The 23267-nt window shown below is 41.0% G+C and overlaps 1 pseudogene; it reads right to left on the bottom strand.

The window, feature by feature from the left end:
- Positions 1-21218: 21218 nt before the first annotated feature.
- On the bottom strand, positions 21219-21967 carry LOC121487124 (annotated as a pseudogene).
- Between the last annotated feature and the right edge of the window lie 1300 nt (positions 21968-23267).

The following is a 23267-nucleotide window of genomic DNA, read 5'->3' as shown; positions in this document are numbered from 1 at the left end:
AAGGAAAAGCTGTTTTACTTTTGGTCTCTGTGAGTCACATCCCTCTAAAGGTTTACATGAAAATTCCAACTAAAGATGTTTGTTAAAAGTTAAGAATAAGAATTCAATTCAACAATTGAGTACTCTGGTTAAGGCATTGTACTAAAATGATAAAATGAGTGGACAGTCTCTGCCATCACTAACTTATGATTTAGTGTCAAAACTATAGGAGAATCAAAGCTGTAGGGGCAGCAATGTCTTCAACTCTTGCTGCATATTAGAATCACCTAGGAAGCTTTAGTACTATACTGACTCTACCACCAGAGATGCAGGTTTAATTGCTTTGGGGTGAGGTCTAGGCTTTGGTGCTTTTATAATATCCCCATGTGGTTTTAATGGGCAGTCAGAGTTGAGAATCACTATGTATGGAGAGCAGAGAAAAGCAGAGAGTTAAGGATCATGGTGAGAGCAAGGAATGTTCAAGGCTTTATTCAATGAGCTTAGAAGAATGCTTTGGGTTCCCATAGGTGGAACTTGGGATGGGGAAGCCTTCCATAGCTTTGGGGAACCACATGAGCAAAACATAAAAGCAAGAAAACATGAGACATGATCAGGGAACACCTGGCTGGTTTGTGTGGTTCTCAGAGCACTTAGGCAGTAATGGGAGATAAAGAGGAAATACGGAGTGAAGACTGCTTCATCCAAGGACACAAAGAAAGCACTGGCAAAGGCGGAACGAGAATGTAAATCTCTTGGCTCCTAGATCACATCAGGGAGCAGGGTCAAGGAACAAGGCCCCTGATATGAGAGTAGCAGTTCTGGGACAGGATGAGGAAACCAAGCCACAGACTCTTCTCTGTCTGGTCAAGTCCCAGTGACCCAGGGCAGGAATAGACTGAAAACCAGAGAAAACTCTCCAGTTGTATTAGTTTGGAGGAAATGAAGCTCTCTGATTCCTCTGGGAATACAGTGAATCAGGAATGATTTGCCTTCTGTGACCCACCATCTTATATCTAATAAATATAAGTTGTAAGATCTTATATATATATATATATATATATATATATCTTATATATAAGATATAAGATAGTTATAAGATATAAGATACAAGATTTTATATATATATATATATATATATATATATATATATATATATATATATAAGTTATAACTTCTGGTGGAGACCAGAAGTTAATTAACTGTTTCCACGTCATGCTGGCTTATTAGACTGTGAGCTCCTTGGACATAGGGTCACATCTTATTCAAGTGAAATACAAATTATATGGGTCTCTTAGATACATATTACAACTATTTATTTTTACAATCACTTAATAAATGATTACCATGTGCCAGGTACTTGAAAAATGAGTAGTAAAAATGTTTGGTCCCTGTCCTCAAGAACCTCATGGTCTTTTAAAGAAACCTCTCATGAAGAATGGTCACTGAGCCTGTGTCCTCTCTCATCTTACTCTGCTGACCTTACTGGTTAATCCTCACCTAGTCAGTCCACCTATAATCCAGGTATCTAATCTCTTTTTTGGCCTCAGGGTAAATTAAATTCTACTGTGTTGATAGGATTCATCTGGATTAGCCCCCAGGAAATGTGATTTGTAAAGTAGAACAGGAAAAATAAACCATGGCATGGAAAGGCAATTTTTGAGACAGGCAGATGGATTTTAAATAGTAGGCATAGGACCAGGCATCTAGGCTGTAGGTGAACAAGAATGTCAATCCTAACATTGGCAATGGTCACTAGCACATAGTTCTTACATTTCAGGGTCCAGGTCAGTAAGCCACACAATATTAAAGTTATTCAGTGCTTTGGGTACATGACTATTGAGCTTAGTGACATAAGAACACCAATACAACAAATTTTAGATTAAACCGACCCATGCAATCTTTTATTTTTTTAATAATAAATTTATTTTTTATTGGTGCTCAATTTGCCAACATACAGAATAACACCCAGTGCTCATCCCGTCAAGTGCCCCCCCTCAGTGCCGGTCACCCATTCACCCCCACTCCCTGCCCTCCTCCCCTTCCACCACCTCTAGTTCGTTTCCCAGAGTTAGGAGTCTTCATGTTCTGTTTCCCTTTCTGATATTTCCTACCCATTTCTTCTCCCTTCCCTTCTATTCCCTTTCACTATTATTTATCCATGCTATCTTTTAAATTCAGTCCCCAAATCACCATTGACTCCTGAAGCTGGAGAAGCCCGTGCACTGTGCTTCTGTCCTTGGTGCTGAAACAAACCCATAAATTGAGAGCCTTGTCCTTGAAGTGCTGGTTGTCCCTAAGACATGCTGGTGGATGAGGGAAGTAGGAAGGTGAGGGGAGAGTGACACATGGCTCTCCACACCACTTCCATTGCGAATAGGATGGTGTGGTCAATACTAAAATGTCACAGATATATGACTGGTTGACAGAGGTGTTGAGAATGCCTTGGAAAGTCAGACTTCTGCTCCTCCAGATTCCCTGATGCCTCTGACAAGGTATGTGCATATCTCAAGATTATCTCTTATTACATATGCCGAAATTACAAAACTCAGGTCTGACTCTAAAGCCATCTGTTTTTTCTCTTCCTTGCACCTTGCAGCTGCCATTATGTTTTTGGCTGTAATTTACACTCAGAGGAATCAGTTTGACATGTTTATGGATCTTTCCTGTCATATAAGGAATCTTATTTGGGCTAATTCATCTTATCTCAATACTTGGTACATTATTGGCACTAGTGGATACCCAGTAAATTCCTTTAGAAATAAAAATGAACAGTTAACACTTGATTATCTCTGGAAAAGCTCTAGAGAGGACTATTACCTGGGGAGGATTCCATTTTCCTCTACATTGTCTCCTCAGTAAGAAATAATTTACAATGTTATATCCAATTAAAACTTTACCAAATACTCAACCCCATCACTGCTTTATTGCCTAATTGAGGGCTGTGGGTGAGGGGTTGAGTAACCAAAGCCCAAGAAAGTTTAGCCAATGAGTCTGAAATAATGATGTTAATATTTTACATTTGTGTTTTTCTTTAAACTCTTCTTAAGTGCCATTACAACCAACTCCTGTTGATCATCACAATATGCATACAGGGTAGATGGCCTAAGCATCATAATTCCTATAAATATGTGAGACTGAGGTTCATGAACATTAAATGTCTTGGTCAGCGAAACAATATAAGTTATAGCTGATCTTGAAAAGAAGTATGAAGTATCTTGACCTGTAACCAGAGTTCTTTCCATTGCTTGATAGAGGGACAAGGCAAAATTAAGACAAATGCCTCAGAATCCCAGGTGTTTCACTCCACACCCCTCATAGGGTCAGTGGAGATTTTGGGACATTTGCGGGAGTTCTCCTGATTGGAATCAACCCCTTTCAGTTGCAAAGATACTCCTCCTCTCATGGGTGATAACAGAAAGAGCAGAATTATTTTGTGTGCCTTTATTCTATCTGGCTTACTTAATTTCTTCTAGATAAATCTTGTCTCCTGCCTTATAGCCAGGCCATTTTATAATTTTTGAAGTACTAGTTATCCGCCTTGGTCATTCTTAAATTCAAGCCAACTGCTTGCTTTCAGTACTGGCCAAAAAATAAACAGATCTGATCTGTACTGATTACCTAACACTCATCTATTTGTTCAACATTTAATGATATCTTTCCCTGTTAAGTGCACTTGATTTCTTGTAGGCAAGCTGTAAGGGGACCCAAAAATGATTAAGTCTTAAAGGGACCTATAGAATTGTTGGGAGACATGCTATAAAGCTGTGAAATGCTGAGTAATAATAAGAACAATTTAAGACCAGAATAGAAGAACTATCACAAGACAACACTTGATTGATTGCCAAATAAGTGGTGCAGACAAGAATGCTATGGTTTTGAGATGTTATACATTGATTTTAGGAGATTGACTTGGACTCGGTGTAGCTCAAGGGGTAAAATGTTATAGAGAAGGCACTAACAAAAATTTTCCACCAAAATGCAATAAAGGAGACTCCTTTGATAAGCAGGCTTTGGAGAAAAGAGGGAAGAGAGAGGAAAAGATGCTAGTTTATCCTGAACCCACTGAAGTAACAGGAAAAATTTTATGATTATGGGACAGAAGTAAGCTATATTTGTAGTCTCTGCAGCTTGAAGTGTGAAAAGTTAAGATATACAGACATTTATTTATTAAAAAATGTTTATTGAGTCTATTTTGTTCTCTTCTCCGGGGCCAGGGATACAATGGTAACCCTAATAGCCATGGTCCCTACTCTCCTGGAGCTCACAGAATAGAAGCAAGGATCCATAAAGTGCTATGGGAGCACAAAGGAGAGACTGCCCAGCTGGCTTGAATGCTGGCTTCCTAGAGGAAATGACATTTTAGTTAAGACCTAAAGTTCAGGCATCGAATAGCTAATTGAGGGAGCTTAGGAGCATAGGAAAGATTGTTACAAGCAGAGAAAGCAGCATGCATGATGACCCCAAAGTGAAAGAGCATATGGTCTATTTTGCAAAAAAAGAAACATGGTTTGCTGGGGCCCAGGGTTGAGGCAAGAAGTCCTAAGAACTGAGGCTGGAGAAATAAGTAAAAGCCAGTCTGTGAAGGATCTTGGGCTTTGAAGATAACAGCCAGGCCTAGGGAAGAGAAGAGAAAAATGCATTCTTGAAGGCTTCTATCTGGAGAATGGCATGAGATTTGCACTTATGAAAGGTCTCTCCGGATTCGGTGAAGAGTATATTGTAAAGGAAAAGGAGCCCAATTAGGTGGCTGTGAGACAGTAATTCAGGCAAGAGATGATAGTGCTGCACTTGGAGCAGTAGCCATGGGAATGAAGAGAAGTGGTGGGCCTGATGGATATTTAGGAGTCAGACTGCAAGATCGATGACAGGTTGAATGTAGAGGGTAACAGGGAGGTACCAAGGATGTCCTAGGAGTCTGGCTCTTACTGTGTTTTGCAATTGCCTTCTGCCTGTCACCGATCCGTTGAATGAACGAAGCTGGGCATGGACCCCCGATGGCTTTGTGTGGCAGGCTGGTCTCATCTCGGGGTGCTTTATCTCATTTCACTCATGAGATCCTAAATCCCAGGAAAATTCAACCTGGGTGTGTCAGGTGGTAGAGGGAGAAGAATAACGGGAGGTATGAAGATGGTCATTTTCTTCAACTCGTGTTTTTGGTTTGTTTCCAAAGGACACATTTCTTTTTCCCTGGCTTTGGTCTGATCCACAGGATGAATTCCCTTTTCTAGATGTGTTTGCTGCTCGCAGTGACAAACCAGTGCTACTTGGAGAAATAAACAAGTAATCCTCTGCTTTGTGGATGAGGATGTGGCAGGGAGGAGCTGACCTTCATTCAACAGCTAATAAAACACTGTCTCTCCCCTTTCTAGGTGCATCCAGGATCATTTTCCAAACAGACTGGAGGAGGGAGCCATGGAACACTAGGGCTGGCTCCGGGCGGGGGAATCCCATCCTTGCTACTTAGCTGAAAAACCTGTCAGAGGCAAAGCAAATATCACAGCAACAGCGTCAGTCCCCAAGCTAATAGTGTTGTGTACGTGAGAGGGAAGCCAGGGGAGGCTGGAGAGAGGTATCTGACAGATGGATCTGCTTCCAAGGGGCAGAGAGGGCGCCTGGACCCCAGCACGGGGGCCAGGGGAATTATGGAGGTAATTAGACAGTGCTCAGCTCCGGCTCAGGTGGGTACGGTGGGGGGAGCTCTGACAGTGGGTTTCTGCATTAGAAACCAGAGGATACAGCTTGAAGTGGGCAGTGAAGACAGCGGTGCTACTGGAGACATCAGTTTTGTGTGTCTCTGAGACCGACTAACATCCATTCCAAGCGAGCTTTCCCCGCTCACTGCGGTGAGGTGTGTGTGACAGAAGCGTGACACACCCTGGTTTCCATCAGCTTTTCCACATCTTCCTGAGAAGTCTGACCCCACTTGGCAGGAGCTCCTTGCCGGCTGTGGTGGTGGAAATAAGGAGGATTCCCCATTCGTGAGCGGCTTTTCATCTTGGTGGCACCATTTGAAGCATGACATTATCAGCCAGGTTGGAAATGGTTTGCAAGGAGTCCTTGGCAGGTGATGCACAGAAGCTGCCGTAGGTGAACAGAGGACAGCCCTTGGAGGCTTTGTGGCTTATGGGAAGGGTTGGACCATCCTCTTGTGGCTGCAGGGTTCCCAGAATTGCCAAGGGGTGGGGGCAGAGGCCTTCAGTATCTCCCAGGTCACTTAGTATGTCACAAAAGTCATGGGGCCAGGGCATGTTACAGCCTAGACGCTGGGGTTCCAGAGGGCAGCAAAGCTTCAGGAAGAATAACAAAGATCATTCTGTCTTTCACTTTGGAGACCTGTTGTGGGCCAGGAACTTGATAATGTTTAAGACTTTACCTTTTTTTGAAGCTCACATCAGAGTTACGGAGCCCGGGTCTGTGCGAGGGGAAACCCGCTAAGTGGCTAGAGGGAGTCTAGAGGCTCTTGTTACAAAGATTTCCAAACCTTAACACCAATATTCTCGAAGCTTTGGTTTAGACTCCAGTCATCTGGAACATTTGTTTTTATTTATTTATTTATTTATAATCAATAATTAATTAAAAAATTAAATCCAATTAGCCAACACATAGTACATCATTAGTTTCAGATGTAGTTTTTGATAATTCATCAGTTGCTTTTTTTTTAAAGATTTTATTTATTTATTCATGAGAGACACACAGAGAGGCAGAGACACAGGCAGAGTGAGAAGCAGGCTCCACACAGGGAGACCTACGTGGGACTCGATCCCGGACCACTCGATCCCAGGACCACGCCCTGGGCCAAAGGCAGGTGTTCAACTGCTGAGCCACCCCCACGTCCCTCATCAGTTGCTTATAACACCCAGTGCTCGAACACCTACCATTTACATCAACGTGGATGGAACCCGAGGGCATTATGCTATGTGAAATAAGTCAGAGAAAGACAATTATCATATGGTTTCACTCACATGCAAAATATAAGAAATAGTGCAGAGGACCATAAGGAAAACTGAATGGAACATTTGTTTTTAAAAGGTAAATTTTCAGGGTTGGCTTCAGCATCTCTGAATCTGAATCTCCAGGTCGGAAACAGATCACCTGTACCTTGAACAAGCCCTTTGGGGGCCTGAAACACACAGAGACATTGGAGAACCATTGTCTTCAACAGCTGTTCTTGGGAATTCTGAATTCCTCCTGCATGGCAGAGGCCTCCAGGGCAGGTGAGCCAGCACAGAGGCGTCTGAGGGCTCCCGCAGAGGCCGGCGCTCCCAGGTCTGTGCTGGGGATGCACACAGGGCATTGCCGGGCCATTTCAGCCAGCCAGGAGTGCAGGCTCTGTTTCTGAAATGTCAGAGCTGCTCAGGAAGCCTCTCTGGAGAACTGCTTGCTCCCAAAGAATGAGATAATAGTTGCATTGAAAATTCCAGGGAAGCAGAGCCTTGTAGAACACACTGGAAATTTTAATCACCTTCTCAGAATGGCTTTGATTACCATTCTCTCTAGCCCTTCCTAGCTGCGTCCCTCATTCCCACTGATAGGTAATTAGTGCCCTGGCGAGAGGTGGAGGCACGGGCTGCTCAGATCAATGAGCAAGGGAAGACACCACCAAGACTGCAAACAGAAGGGGCTGCTCCTATTCCCCACGCAGTTCATATTCTTGGTACCCAGGACCATGCAGAGGCCTGAGCATGCCACAGCACTCACACCCATGCTCCTGCTCTCCTCCCTCTGCCCAGAATGTCCTTCTGTGCCTTCCCCACCTGTGAAGCTCCCACCCTCTTTCCCCAAGGCTGAGTGCAAATGAAACTGCTCTGGTCTCTCTGTTCCCCGTGGCAGAACTGAGTGCCCTGGGCCCATCTCTATCAAGGCCATTTGAACAAGGCTGCCTCATCCCCAGCAGGTGGTAGCTGCTTGATAACTATTCTCTCTGCCTTTATCTCATTAAAAAAAAAAGATACTATTTATTTATTCATGAGAGACACAGAGAGAGAGAGAGAGACGCAGAGACACAGGCCAAGGGAGAAGCAGGCTCCATGCAGGGAGCCCCACATGGAACTTGATCCCTGGTCTCCAGGATCAGGCCCTGGGCCAAAGGCGGCGCTAAACCACTGAGCCACCCAAGCATCCCTCTTTATCTCATTTTTTAAAAGATTTATTTATTTATTTGTGATAGACATAGAGAGAGAGAGAGAGAGGCAGAGACACAGGAGGAGGGAGAAGCAGGCTCCATCTCGGGAGCCGGACATGGGACTCGATCCCTGGTCTCCAGGATCACGCCCTGGGCCAAAGGCAGGTGCTAAATGGCTGAGCCACCCAGGGATCCCCTTTATCTAATTTTTAAATGTGTGTGTCTGTCTCCACTTCAGAATAAGGAATGAGCTTGTTCTTCTTGGTATTTTCAATAACTGGGCAAAGCCTGGATCAGCAGGTGCTTCATAAATGCTTGTGAACTGAAAACAGTAAGTATCAGTCAGAGACTAGAAGATATGAAGTGGAAAGATATGACTTGCCATGTCATCCAGAACATTCCTAGATGGCTCGATTTATCTCAGATTTAATCTAAGAACCATCTGGAAGGAGCTGTTCCAATTTCAACACATAAGCCACTATGAAAATCCTAGCCACCGTACCTAGTTCTAACGTCTTGCGATCTTAGTGGTGAATGGTAGTGCTTCAGATGGTACTAGTTCATAGCTCAGATGATTTGCCTCTTCAAGCCTCAGTTTTTCCATCTGCAATGTGGGACAGATCATGACTATAATGAGTAAGCTGCCTCCCCTCCTTCTCTGCTACATCTTTAGAAGGAGACAGCTGTCTCTGGGGGCGGGTGTGTATAACTCTTAGAAAACAGAGCCATTTGTTACATGTAGCAAGATGCATGAAGAGCAGGTTTTGAGATGCAGGAAATGAGAGCTAGAGAGAATCAGAATCCCTTTTTTCTCTCTCATCCTTCTCTGACACCACTCTCTGCATTAACTTACCCTACCCTGCAAATAGGAGAGAACAGGATCCATTGCACTGCTAGTGTATTATTATGGACAGCCTTCTACTTAAAACAGGATCCTCAGAAAAACGCACCCGCACCACCTGGGATTTTCTTAAAAATGCAGACTCTCAGGCAGCCCCGGTGGCTCAGAGGTTTAGCGCCGCCTTCAGCCCAGGACACAATCCTGGAGTCCCAGGACCAAGTCCCATGTCAGGCACCCTGCATGGGGCCTGCTTCTCCCTCTGCCTCTCTCTCTCTGTGTCTCTCATGAATAAATAAATAAAATCTTTTTAAAAATGCAGACTCTTTTAAATTCCACATATTAATGAAATCATATGGGTGGGTGAGGGTATGGGGGAACTGGGTGATGGGCACTAAGGAGGGCACTTGATGAAATGAGCACTGGGTGCTATATGTAACTGATCACTAAATTCTACCCCTGAAACGAATAATACACTATGTGTCAATTAAATGAAATTTAAACAAAAATAAAAATATAAAATAACACCCCCACAATGCAGACTCTGGGGCCCCACCCAGATCTACTGACTCAGAATTGGAATTTTAATAAGATCCATAGGTGACTCATATGCATTTCAATTTGAGAAGCACAGGAGTAGAATAGGTTTAAAAAACATCTGTGAACGTGAAAAATGAGAAGCAGGGGAGAACAGATGCAGAGGACATTTAAAAAGATACTTTTCCTGTCAAGATACAGTGAAATGGAATAAATTTTCTCATGAAATTAACTAGAAGACCACAGTGATGATGAGAGAAAAGGAGGAAGGCTTTTATTTGGCTGCAGCATCACTCAGGGAGTTGACAGAGAAGAGGAACATACCAGTGTGTGAGCCCAGACCAAAGCAGTGCACCTGGCCTAGACCACAGGGGAGGAGCCCTAACAGACCCTGGAGGGTTGCTGACAGCTCTGCTAGTCCTGCCCTGTCAGGGCTCCTGCTCAGTCACTCACCCGCCAGAGTGAGACCCCCGTGAGCCAGGAGTGATGGCAGGGGCGGGTGTGGGGTGGGGTGGTGGATCCGGGCAGTGTAGCTCTGTTTGACAATGAATTCTCTTGTTTTCATTTAGCTAAAGTATTAGATTGAATCCTCTTCCCCAGCTCCGAGGGTTGAAACTGGGTTGGGGAATCCCTCGGGGATACGAAGTGCGTGCCTGTGTGTATGTGTGTGTGTTTCCGTGTGCTCTTGTGTGTCCGGCACAGCACTATTTGCATATAACCCAATGCACAGATCTTAAGTGTTCAGTTTGATGAGTTCCGACAACTGTTTACACACACCTATGTATCTACCAAACCAGATACATGTTTCCATTACTCCAGAGAGTCACCACAGGCCCCCTTCCCCTCAGTCCCCATTCTCTCCGTTCATCAGGGGCAGGTTTTGATCATTATGCCCACAGATAAGTTGTGCCTGTTCTTGAACTTCATAAATGAAATCATACACTATAATCATGAAGTATTACTCTCTTGTGCCTCAGTTCTTTCACTTAGCGTGTCTTTGAGAGCTGCCCATGCTACTGCACTCACCAGGAGTACATTCCTTTTTACTGTTAAATAGTAGTCCATTGGATGAAGATAATTCAGTTTGCTTATCCATTCCCCTGTCACATTATGACTGCTTATAATTTTTGGCTCTTATAAGTCAGACTGCTCTGAACATTCTTGTAGAAGCCATTTCTGGGCATTTTTTGGGTTTTTTTTTTTTTGAAGGGGGCATAAATTCCTAGGAGTGGAATATTTGGGTCACAGATAGATACTTAAATTTATAAGGACAGCCAGTTATCCAAAGTGGTTGTAATATTTTAGCTTCTCTTATAAACAATGCATGACAATTCTAACTGCTTCATGTCTTATCTCTTCGGCTGGTGTTATTCATCTTTTTTATTTTTAGCTATTCTAGTAGATGTGAAATGGTACTTCATTGTGATTTTAATTTCTATTTCTCTGATGATTCATTAAGAACTTTTTCATGTGCTTTTTGGACTTTTACATATCTCTTGTGAAGTGTCTGCTCAAATCTGTTGCTTGTTTTAAAAAAACTGTTATCTTTTATTGTCGATTTGTAGGAATTCTTTACATATTTTGGATATTAGTCATTTGTCACATGTATGTATTGCAAATATTTTTTTCCAGTCTGTGGACTGTGCGTTAATTTTCTTAGTAGTGATTTTGATGAGTAAAAATTTTAATATTTATTAAGAACAATGGTTTTTTAATATTAGTGAAATATTTTTTCTTATACTCCTAGTGTATTTTGGGTCCACAGTAATCTATGCCTTCCTTAAGGTATGGAAAAATACAAAGGTATTCTCCTATGATTTCTTCTTGAAGTTTTATGGTTTAGATTTTATATTTAGGACTATGATCTATCCCAAATTATGTTTGTATCCAGTGTGAAACAGAGATTCAGCTTTGTTTTATTCCATGTAGACATCATTGTTCCACTATTTGCTGAAAATAATTATCTTGCCCATAGAATCACTTTGGGCTTTGGTCAAAAGTCAATTGACTGTTTGTGTGGAACTATTTTTGGACTCTCTATTCTGTTCCTTTGGGTCTATTTGTCTATCCTTACTCCAGCATCACATAACTTGCTTACTACATTTTTATTGTAGTTCTCAAAATCAAGTAGCATGAGTTTTCCAAGTTTCCTCCACTTTTTAAAAAAGATTTTATTTATTTATTCATTTGAGAGAAAGAGAGACCAAGAGCAGGAGCAGGACGGAGGGGCAAAAAGAAAGGGAGAAGCTGACTCCCTGGCTGAGCAGGGAGCCCAATGTGGGGCTCGATTACAAAACACTGAAATCATGACTGGAGCCAAAGGCTGTAACTGAACCACCCAGGCTCCCCTTCTCCACTTTTTAAAGATTGTTTTAACTATTCTAGATACTTCATATTTCCATAAAACTCTTAGAATCAGCCCAGTACGTTGCTTTTAAAAAGCCTGAAAATAAATTTTAAAAAAGTCTGTGACATTTTGATTGGTATTTCATTGCATCCATAGATTAATTTGTAAGAAAGTCTATGTTAATACTGAGTCTTGCAGTCATGGATATGGCAAATATCTCCATTCATTTGAGTCTTTTTCAGTTTCTCTTGACAATGTTTTGCAGTATTCATGGAATACATCCTGCACATTTCTCATGAGATTTATTCCTAGTTTATCTTTTTGATATTATTGTGAATGGTATCTATATCAGTTGATATAGGAATAGCTACTATATGCATTGGTTTTTATCTATTGAACTTAATTTATATTTGATTATTGAACCAAGTTTGTGTTTCTAGGATAAACTCACTTAAGTAGTGTGCTTTTTTCATAGATGGGTGAATATTGTTTGCTAACATTTTGTTCATAATATTTGCATCTAGACTGATGAAGGACTGATGTCTGAAGTTTGGGTTTTTTTTTTTTATAACATCTTTGTCTTTGAAATCAAGACTATGCTGGCCTCCTAAGGTGAGTTAGAATGTATTCCCATTTAGCTTCTGTATTTTCGGAGTTATGTAAATATTAGTATTATTTCTTCCTTAAATATTTAATTGAGTTTATTGTTGAACTGTGGGACTGGAGTTGTCTTTATGGGGAGACTTTTGTTTCTTTTTTTTAATAATAAATTTATTTTTTATTGGTGTTCAATTTGCCAACATACAAAATAACACCCAGTGCTCATCCCGTCAAGTGCCCCCATCAGTGCCCGTCACCCATTCACCCCCACCCCCACCCTCCTCCCCTTCCACCACCCAAAGTTTGTTAGACAGAGTTAGGAGTCTTTATATGGGGAGACTTTTGAATATGCATTTAATTTCTTTCAATTATCATATAGACATGTGGCTTTAGATTTTCTGTCTTGTATCAGTTTTGGTAATCTGTGTCATTCAAGAAATACGTATTCATATAATCTAAATTGCCAAATATATTGGCATGGAGTTTTTCATAATGTTGCTATAATTTCCTTTTAATGTGTGTAATATCTTTAGTGTTGTCCTCTCCATCATTCCTGATATTGGAAATTTATATTTTCTCTTTTTGGTTCTTAATCTGTATGTGGTTTACTACTGCTGCATAACAACTTGTCCCTAACATTAGCAGCTTAAAAACACCACTTTAATGTTGTGGGTCAGAAATTCAAGAAGACCTCAGCTGAACAGTTCTTGATGGTGTCTTCAATGTAGTTGAATTGAGTTGTTAGCTGGGTCTTCAGTCATTGAGACTCCAATAGGCTGGATGTCCAAGATCCTCACAGGCTGGCATTCGGTGCTGGCTATTGGCTGGGGTGCAGCTGTTGATGGAGTGCTTCCATGTGGTCCTTCCAGCCTAGCAGCCTTCCTTCAGAGTAATCACATCAAGAGAATCAGGTGGAAGTTGTTCAACATCTTTTTGACATATCTTAGAAGTAAAGCAATGCTATTTCTATCAACTTCTACTGGTTACAATCAAAGTCACCAAGGCCAACTCAGATGAAGGGGAGGAAACAGAAATTATAACTCTTGATGGGAAGGGTATAAAATTTCAACCATATTTTATAACCTTCAACAATCAGTGTAGGTGGATGCACAGTGTTGTCTACATCCTGCAGCTTTTAATATGTTGTGAAATTATCATCATCAGTTAGAAATATTTTATCTCCCTTGTGATTACTTCATTGGCCCTTGGTTATAATTGCTTAATTTCTAAATATTTGCAGCTTTTCTAGATTGTCCATGATTAAATTAAATTTAGCCATGGATAAAGAACATACTCTATATAATTTTGATCCTTTGAAATTTATTTTTAAAAAATATGGTCTATATTAATAAATATTCCAGGTACACTTCAAAATGATGTATATTATGTAGTTTTTGGATATAGTATAACATTCTATAAATGTCAGATTCAGTTGATTTGATAGTGATCAAGCCTCGTATCTTTATTAATTTTGTCTACTTGCTTCTATCAATTACTGTGTGATGAATATTAAGATATCCAACTTGGATTGTGGATTTGTCTATTTCTCCCTTTAAGTCTCTCAATTTTTGCTTCATTTATTTTGAGGTTTTGATATTGGGAGCACTTATGTGTTTTTCAAGGAATTGGAAGGTGTCAGCAGGATGATGGAGGATTGCTTGTAATAAGATATGTTTGCCTATGATCCTAAATAGCCTTTGTCATCACTTCAGCAAGGAAAAGAAAGAATGCTATGTGCAAAAGCTAGCTGCACTTCAGTGAAGGGACTGGTTGATTTTTGTATCTGTTTGCTTTTTTTTTAAGATTTTATTTATTTATTCATGAGAACACAGAGAGAGGCAGAGACACAGGCAGAGGGAGAAGCAGGCTCCATGCAGGGAGCCCGACGTGGGACTCGATCCCGGGTCTCCAGGATCACGCCCTGGGCTGAAGGCAGCGCTAAACCACTGAGCCACCCAGGATGCCCTGTATCTGTTTGCTTTAATTAGGCCTTTGTCTTCCAAAGATATAAACTCTAAAGCCTCAACAAGGAACTAAGACAATATCCAGACCATGAACATGCTTCTAGGAAGCTAATGGACAGCAACTAATTCTTTCCCACTGCATGTTAATTATACTTGAAATAAATAAATTAATTGGTTAAATAAAGTTTACTATAGACTTCAGTGTCCTATACTGCTCTTAACTACTCTGAGTAGTAGGTAGTACAGGTATTGTTACTCCAGGTGTGCAAAAAAGGCTTAAGGTGAGAACATGGCCCCACCCTGGCTCCATCAGGAGCGTTACAAATCTGTACTCTGTTGTCCGTTATATAGCCTCTACCCTATAGCCAAGGAGAGAGCCATTTCTAAGTCCTCTGCACCAACCAGCTGTGGGATCTTGGCAAATTACTTAGGTTTTCTGTGCTTCCATTACCTTTCAAATAACAGATTAATCGGCTAGTGACAGACTGAAATCAAATCTATGGAATTATCCATGATGATGATCTTTATCTCAAAGATTTTTCTGAGGGTGAGTACAGGTTTGTAAAGTGCTTAGAATAGAATTTTAAAAATACATTTTCCAATATCCTTGTTATATTAAAATACAAAGGCAAATGGGAAGCACATGTAGTCTTTCAAATGATTATTTATTTTGTGAGTTTTTTTGAGTCAGGTAACCGTATCAGGCATTGGTTTTTACTGTCTAAAGCTCTAGCATCACTTGCTTTAAAAATTGTAGTAGTACCTTGTGTGTTCTACAAAATTTATAGTTACCTCCTTAGTTCCTGCAACTATGTATTAAATGCTTACTATGTCTCAAAGACAGACAAAGTCCCTGACATACAGGGTATTATTTAACCTTCACAACATATCTTCAAAGACGCCAACTTTGATGGAGTCTAAGAGTGACCTAACCACCACTATCCCTGTTTCTGGGTCCCCTCAAAACAAGGACTGCTCCCTCTACTCCCAATCTAGCTTCTTGGCCAGACTAACTTAGTCAGCTTGCCAATTGGTGCCTGTGGAAACATTGGATTCTCTGATCTTGCAAGTGTCTGGATTGAAAAGGAAGGTTCGGGATCGCTGGGTGGCTCAGCGGTTTGGTGCTTCCCTTCAGTCCAGGGCATGGTCCTGCAGTCCCGGGATTGAGTCCTGCATCGGGCTCCCTGCATGGAGCCTGCTTCTCCCTCTGCCTGTGTCTCTGCCTCTCTCTCTCTCTCTCTCTCTCTCTGTGTGTGTGTGTTTCTCATGAATAAATAAATAAAATCTAAAAAAAAAAAAAAGAAAAGAAAAGGAAGTTTCAAGCCATGTGTGGATAATAGGGTATAGGAAATAGAGATTTGCAATCAAACAGACCTGAGTTGAAGTCCTGACTCTACCTTTACCATCTATGTGACATTGAGAAAATTCTTTACCATTTAGTCATCCATCCTTTCATTCATTCAATAAGTATTTATGAACATCTGTGCAATTCCAGGCTCTGTTCTAGGTGCTGGGGACACAGGGATAAAACAAACAAACACACAAACACAAACCACATATGCCTACATGGGCCTCACACTCTGGTGGCTTTGTGACTCTTTTTTTTTTTTTCATTTAAAATGAAGAAAGACAGGACTCCTGGGTGGCTCAGCAGTTTGGTACCTTCTTTTGGCCCAGGGCATGATCCTGGAGTCCCAGGATCGAGTCCCACATCGGGCTCCCTCATGGAGCCTGCTTCTCCTCTGCCTGTGTCTCTGCCTCTCTCTGTGTGTCTCTCATGAATAAATAAATAAAATATTTTTAAAAAATGGATAAAAGACAGTGAAGCTTTCTTTATAGCATTGTTGTGAGATTAACTGGGATAATGTAGGGAAAGTGCTTAGCATAGCATCCTGGAATGTATATAGAAAATAACTATGTTAGGAAAAATGTGAAAACCCTCCTGAATTTTATATTTTTCAGATGTCTCAGATGTCTCTTGGTTGACCTGACAGTGTAGGAGAGGTGTCTGTCAGAATAGTAGTGATTTCTAGAATATCTGGCCTGAAGCTTCCTCTTCCTTGGTCTCTCTCTCTCTCTCTCTCTCTCTCTCTCTCTCTTTTTTTTTTTTTTGGTCTCTTTTCCAAAGACAGCTACCTGGCCAAAAGATGAAAATACAGCTAAGAGCATTTTTTTTCCAGCCAAGACCTTTTATCATAGCAATTTAAAAATATTTATGATAGTGTACAGAATAAATTGAGAAGAAATTTCATTTACATCTTTAATCAATGAAGCAGCATAATTGGCTGTTTGTCTTTCATTCTTGTCTTAATTCTTCAGATAGATAGTCTAGACATTCTAGACTGAAGGCCAACATTTCTCCTTTAAGCTTATTCTAAACCTAAATATTATTGCCCTGAATCTGATCCTACACATAGTAGTAGTAGAGGGATTAAGTGGATAAAGAAGATTAAGATGGAATGAAACTCTCATCAATTCAGAATAGAAACTATATTAAAAAGAGAATAGAAACGATCTATATTTGTAAATGTGTGCTCTGCCTTCCCTCCTGATACAGTAGGTAGACAATGCCTCCATCCTATCACGGAAAAGCCCTCAGATCCGGTTCCATTGCTTCTCTCTGACTAGAACCATTTCCTTAGTCATCTGTCTCTCCCCATTAGACTATACACTTCTTAGAAGCAGGGACTTCATTTTACAATTTTCTTTTTTTATGTCATGAAGCCTGGCACACAGTTGGTTTTCATTATGTGTTTGTTGAATTGAATTGAAAGAGCATTGGTTTCCTCTCAAATCATAGGTAACAGATTATTAACAGGCTAAAATACATTTTGTCTAGTTCTGTCCTCTTGTGGTTTTATAAAGAGTTTTAAAACATCAAATAATGATGATAAAGCCATTTAAAAACACTATTTTTAAAAATATTTTATTTATTTATTTCTTCATGAGAGACACAGAGAGAAAGAGAGGCAGAGACACAGGCAGAGGGAGAAGCAGGCTCCCTGCAAGGAGCCCAATGCAGGACTCGATCCCAGGACTCTGGGATCATGCCCTGAGCAGAAGGCAGATGCTCAACTGCTGAGCCACCCAGGCATCCCTAAAAGCACTTTGTTTTTTTTTTAATTTTTTTTTAATTTTTATTTATTTATGATAGTCACACAGAGAGAGAGAGAGAGAGAGAGAGAGAGGCAGAGACATAGGCAGAGGGAGAAGCAGGCTCCATGCACCGGGAGCCTGATGTGGGATTCGATCCCGGGTCTCCAGGATCGCGCCCTGGGCCAAAGGCAAGCGCCAAACCACTGCGCCACCCAGGGATCCCCCTAAAAGCACTTTGAATGGAATTCAGCTAAAGCCATTTGAAGACTTAGGTTTAAATCTTTTTACAAACTACATTCCATCTCAAAACAATAAATTTATCATAGCTTCCAGTGAAGAAAAATTACTACTAAACTCAGAAGTAGGGACTGCCTAACATACCCTCTTATTACCTCAACCTCTTTTTAGCTTACTTATTTAAATAACTTGGCATATATGTTAGATAAAATGGTTGCACATTTTCTGGTAAACAAATAAGACAAATATTATCTTCTATTTGAGGATGTGACTTTGTCATTTTCAATTGAGAGTGAATGTATAATGAGGCTGTAGAAGCTGCTTAAATTTTTTGGTTAATAATGTCACGGATATGAGTGAACAGAGTTAATAAAAAAAGGAAGAGTAAAAGTTTAGTCTGGGGGTGCCTGGGTGGCTCAATCTGTTAAGCATCCAACTCTTGATTTTGGCTCAGATCATGATCTTAGGGCCATGGGATTGAGCCCTGTATCAAGCCTTGCACTAGGCATGGAGCCTGCTTAAGATTCTCTCTCTTTCTACAGCCCCCTCAAAAAGAAAAAGTTTAGTTTGGAAAACTTGGAAGTGGGGGTATGGGGTAAAGAACTGAGGTAAGAGTCATTCAATAATTTTTATTGAGCACCTACTAGTGCCAGCCACCATTTAGGTTCTGTGGACATAGAGTGAACCTTGCTCTTGTGAAACTAACATTTAAGTTAGGGGAGCATTCATTCAAAGAAGTTCTAGTGCTGAACCTCAAAAAGAAGGGGCTTTATCCCTTAGCTTCCTGGATGTTCACAGTCCCTTTCTACCTATAAGCTCCACAAATTTGGAGAGACTAGGAGGGAAAAACAGAGTTAATCGCAAAACCAGTGCTGTTATATAACCTTCCCTGGGACATGGAATGCCTACTTTTCCTTATATTTACACAAGCAAGAGAGACTACTCAAGTAACCCTTCCATAGATAGAGAGATATTTCCAGGGATCCCTGGGTGGCTCAGCGGTTTAGTGCCGCCTTCAACCCAGGACGTGCTCCTGGAGTCCTGGGATTGAGTCCCACATCGGGCTCCCTGCATGGGGCCTGCTTCTTCCTCTGCCGGTGTCTCTGCCTCTCTCTCTCTGTGTTTCTCTCATGAATAAATAAATAAAATCTTTTTTTTTGAAATAAAGATATGTCCTAAGGTGACCGTGTCTACTTATACTAAGAATTGGCTGGCAGTTTCCCTGCTACAACTGTAAAAGAATAATCAAAATAATAATAGAAGAAAATAAATACTTCTTTCTGTGTCACTAGATATATAACACATCTATCTCAAAAGGATTACAGTGAAAATTTTAGAAGATAATGGGTTTAGCATGGTGCCTGACATGAAGTCAGTATTACACACACACACACACACACACACACACACACACACACACTTCCGTCCTCAGCCACTAAGAGAAGTATACTGCCTCTGCCTCTGAGAGAGAATATAAATCAGGCTCCTAATCATTCAGCACAGGCCATTGGCTGCACCTCCTGCACATCTGGTATATACAGCATGAGAATCCCTCTTTAATCAACAGCTCAGAATAATGGCATTTCCGACCCTCATCAGAGAATTCAACCAGGAATTGATTGCAATGCAGCTCTTGCCAAAGGCTTCCAGAGAGCAGCAGATATTTGAGAGAAACTGGGTAACAGATACATTTTCTACATGCATTGTCCTAAGCTTTTTCTTTGAATTAGGAAATCATCAGAACACTTATCTGGATGAAATTATTGCAGTTCTTCACAAAACCCTTTGAATTAAAATGTGCTGCTCCTTTTTGAATCCACTTTTTATTTATTTTTGTTAAAACACTTATTTGAGAGAGAGAAAGAAAGACAGAAGAGAGAGAAAGAGAGCACAAGAAGGTGAGGGACAGAGACAAATGGAGAGAGCAAGGCAGACTCCCGACCAAACAAGGAGCCCAATGCGGGGCTTGATCCCAGGATCTCAGGACCACAATCTGAGCTGAAGGCAGATGCCTAACCAGCTGAGCCACCCGGGCGCTCCATTGAATCCACTTTTTAGATAATTTATATTAAAAATATCTGCCTAGCATGAGACTTGGACCACAGTAGGTCCTTCACAAGCATTTGAATACCAAAAGGATGAATCTGAACAAGAACTATGGTCCCCCCCTACCCTTCACTAGAGCCCAAAGTGAAAGTAACATCAGTTAAGATTTCCTCTTTATGCTTTTTCTTTCTAGGGACCTGTTCTCCATCCTTCACATCTTGGCTGGAGATAACCTTCTTTCTGGTGCCTGCCCCCTTCCCAGGCAGGGCTCTAAGTTCTTTCTGTCCTGCTCCGCCTCTCTTATAGCTCTGTCTTATGTTTTGCAATTGTTTGCAAGACTGTCTCCTCACTGGACTGTGAGCCTATTCAGGACACAGCTGTGCCTTTTTCATCTCTGTTACCACACTGTACGGCACAGGGCTTGGTCCACAGCAGGTTAATGCGTGTTTGGATGTCAAAAGAATAAATCAAGCAATTCAGTGTCCCTATATAAATGTCACTGAACATTTCTTCTTTGAATTCAGTAACAGAAAAACTTGATGTTTTCAAAACATTTTTACTGAGTTCCTGCTTTATGCAAAACACTTTCCTAACGTAACAGAGATCTCTGTTGTCCCTACTAAGGAGTTCTACATCAGGTGAGGGACACAGGACACATCTACAGGCATATCTGGATTCAGTGTTCCAGTTGCAGTACAGAGGAAATGCACAGGGGAGCCTGGGGGTAGAAGAGATTAATTCCAAAATGAAGATAAAGGAAGTTTGTTGCTTGAGGTAGACTTTGAATGGGCAGAATTTTGATAGATATAGGGATGGGAAACAGCCTTTACTTGTCTGTGACTCTGATGTTTCTGAGTGTACGAATTGTATTTATATCTTTGTATCCACAAATGCCTAGTATGGACCTGGCATATGGTAACTTTTCAATAGATGCTTTTTGGAAAATAAAGTTTATGAGTCTAGGGGTAAATGAAAGACTAGAAAGGATGATTGAAACCTAACTGGGAAGGACACAGTTCTGTCTATTGTGAGTAGCCATAAAATGTTCTTGAGTTGGGGAGGGATGCGATCAGATCAGATTATCTGTGAAGGATGAATTAGGGGGGAAAGAAACTGGAGACCAGGAAAGCAGCTAGAGGATATTTAAAAGGTACAGGTGAGAATCCATGAGGATGTGAATTAAGCAGTGGAAGTAGAAGGGGCAAGGAAGGGATGAAGATCTTTTTTTTTTTTTTTTTGTAAAATTTGTCTATTTAATGTTTTTTTTGGGGGGGTTGTTTTGTTTTGCTTTTTCAAATAGAATAAATAGTTCTCTCAATGATTGCAGACACGTAAAACTGCTGGGTAGTATTCAGAAACATCACAATAATGGCAGTTTTCCTGATTGGTGTGTAGTCTCCAATAATCATACAATTTCATACAAAGTTTCCTTTTCTGTCAAACAGTAAGACTTCATTTTTCAGGACTGTTGGTGACCTGGGCATATTTTCCCTAAGTAATCTTGCCTCCTTGTGTCACATCACCCAGCTCACTCACATTCACTCAGATAACCAGATCTTTAGTAATAACACCCAAAACGGTACATAGTGTAATGGGAATGAAGAATTCTTCTTTACACCAAGTATTGGCAGGCAAAGGTGGCTCCGGTTCCGGATGTGTTGTAGGCCTTTTTTGACACCAAGTCCACTGGCCTAATGAATCTTTTGTATTTAGGTAGTTTTTTAGTTAAGCCGTTTCCAATAAAGCCGACTTAGTAACCTCCCTCTTCCATGCTTTCTTCTTTGTCTTTCTGTTCAAATAACTTTTCACATTTCTGTGTCTCCCTGGCCATGAACTCTTGACAGGAGGAATTCCCATTTTCCCACTATCTCTTTTCATTTTTGTTAATCATGTTGGAAATCACGTTAGCGTGGACTATCCCTCTCTCTCCAGCAGATAGGCAGGTACTGCTCCTTGTGGAATCTTTTCATCATTCTTTTGTTTGAGGTGCCTCTCTTCATGCATCTTGATCATCTTTTTTTCATTTGTGTTTTCTCAGCATGGTGCTGTTTATGGTAGAGCTTAGCTTTTTGACCATTTTTTTGGCCTTCTTTGAACATTCATGAGCCTCTCTGACCTTCTTTCTTTACCTTTTTCTCATAGTAATCCAAACATCATCCATAGCATTTATGGTATAGTTCACAATATTCATTTTGTGGCATGGTGATGGCTGCCAGGTACAGCTGCCAGGATATGAAGAAGCTTTCAATTTTGGGGTGTCATAGGCCCAGGAGCTAACTCCATGCAACCTGACACAGGAAATGTCAGGATCTTCTGGTTTCAAATAGACATTTCTGTTTACTTTCTTTAGAAAAACCACTGAAATACCAAGAAGGACTAGAATAAAATATGCATTCCATCACTGGTGAAACTAGGAAAACATATATAATCCCAAACCACAATATATAAATTAGACAAAGACTATGTGGGATGTTGGGAATTGATTTAGCAGAGCAGAGAAAGCTTAAAACAAATAAACCTAAGTGTCTGGGATAGGTACATTAGTGAGAAGCAATTCTATTCTCTCTGAAGAACCCAGAAGAGATGAAAATCCCAGGGGTACCAGGTGCAAGGAAGGTGGAAGTGTGCTACAATTGAACAGGGGAATATGTAGAAAGTCTGTAAAAGGATCAATTAGATTTCTATAACCCAACCCTGCCTAGCCAGGTGACTACCCCTCTCTAACTTCGGTGGGAGAGAAGAGATTTGTTGTTGAGAGCAATTGAACCAGAGGGCTTTTGAATTCAGAGACACCCAGGCTTGTCTTGGGTGAGGTGGCCTCTGAGAAGACAAGAAATACAGGAAAGGCGGCATCCTGAATAGTAAGGTGCTCAGTCCCCTCCCCTTAACCCAGAACACTAGCTGCCACACTTATATCCTTATGGATTGTCCTTCTCTAGAAAATCTCAATGGCCCAATCAGAGGAGACAGGGAAACAAACGTACACACACATATATTTCCCCAAGGTAAAAAACATCCAGTTCATATATTGAACTCCAGTAGTCATCACGTTGCCCAATCACAGACTTCCAATCAGTCTTCCAAATATTTCAGTCTTAAAAGTGAACAGAATGAGAGAGCCTTGGTGATTCAATGGGTTAAGCGTTTGCCCCAGGGTCCTGGGATCAAGCCTTGCATTGGGCTATCTGCTCAGCAGGGAGTCTGCTTCTCCCTCTCCCTCCCTGTGCACATGCGATCTCTCTCCCTCTCCCACTCTCTCTTAAGTAAATAAATATAATCCTAAAAAAATAAATGAACGGAAGATAAGGGTGCCTGGGTGGCTCAGTCTATTAAGTGTCCAACTCATGATTTTGGCTCAGGTCATGATCTCAAGGTTGTGAGATTGAGCCCCACTTTGGACTCTGTGCCCAGAGGGGAGTCTACTTGAGATTCATCCTCTCCCTCTGCCCCTCCCCCTGCTCTCTCTCTCTCAAATAAATAAATAAATCTTTTTAAAAAATG

This window comes from Vulpes lagopus, chromosome 3, assembly GCF_018345385.1.
Source record: "Vulpes lagopus strain Blue_001 chromosome 3, ASM1834538v1, whole genome shotgun sequence".
Taxonomy (NCBI): Eukaryota; Metazoa; Chordata; class Mammalia; order Carnivora; family Canidae; genus Vulpes; species Vulpes lagopus.
This window is presented reverse-complemented; position numbering and strand designations above follow the sequence as displayed.